General features: G+C 31.6%; 1 protein-coding gene across 3 annotated transcripts in view; it reads right to left on the bottom strand.

Moving 5' to 3' along the window:
- LOC107679498 (sorting nexin-3-like) overlaps nt 1-620 on the bottom strand; it is a 34882-nt gene that overhangs the window by 16208 nt on the left and 18054 nt on the right. The window lies entirely within an intron of this gene.

Here is a 620-nt window from a genome sequence, read left to right as displayed (position 1 = left end):
TTAATAGATCTATAACTTAAAGACTAGATTTTTGTGAATGTTTTGAATGAAAAGTTATTAGGATAACTGGGAAAGACATTCTTTTGTTCATATTTTGGCTTTGTAATTATGAGAGAAGGAAAAAAAGTGTGAGGGAAGACATCAGATGACACAAAGGCTGGCAAGTGTCTGTTTTTCTCTTTTACTGAAGTACCTTAACCTAAAAACTCAAAATGAACAGAAAGAGGAAAAACTATTTTAATTCTTTATCATGATAACCGCTTCAGTCTTCTTTATAAAAACAGTTCAGATGTGCTAAGGCTAAAAGTAGTTAAGTGGAAGGACACATAGTAGAGGACTATGTAAATTTTGTCATATCATACAATTTATTCACTTAAGAATAAAATCGCAAGGAAAAATATATTTTTAAATAACTGACATTTCCACAGTGCATCATGGGTACATACAGTATCCTCCATTAATATTGCCACCTTTGCTGTGTACCCTCTTTTTTCATTAAAATATTTACAAGTAAATTTAACCTCTACATTTCAATAAATAACTGACTTTATTGTCGGGGGTGTTGGGGGAATCCAATTTGATCCTTTTCTTCCTGCATGGCTATTTTTCTTTCATGGCTT

The sequence above is a fragment of the Sinocyclocheilus anshuiensis genome, unplaced genomic scaffold, assembly GCF_001515605.1.
Source record: "Sinocyclocheilus anshuiensis isolate Anshui unplaced genomic scaffold, SAMN03320099.WGS_v1.1 scaffold212, whole genome shotgun sequence".
Taxonomy (NCBI): domain Eukaryota; kingdom Metazoa; phylum Chordata; class Actinopteri; order Cypriniformes; family Cyprinidae; genus Sinocyclocheilus; species Sinocyclocheilus anshuiensis.
The sequence above is the reverse complement of the archived record's forward strand: the minus strand, read 5'-3'. Positions and strand labels throughout refer to the sequence as shown.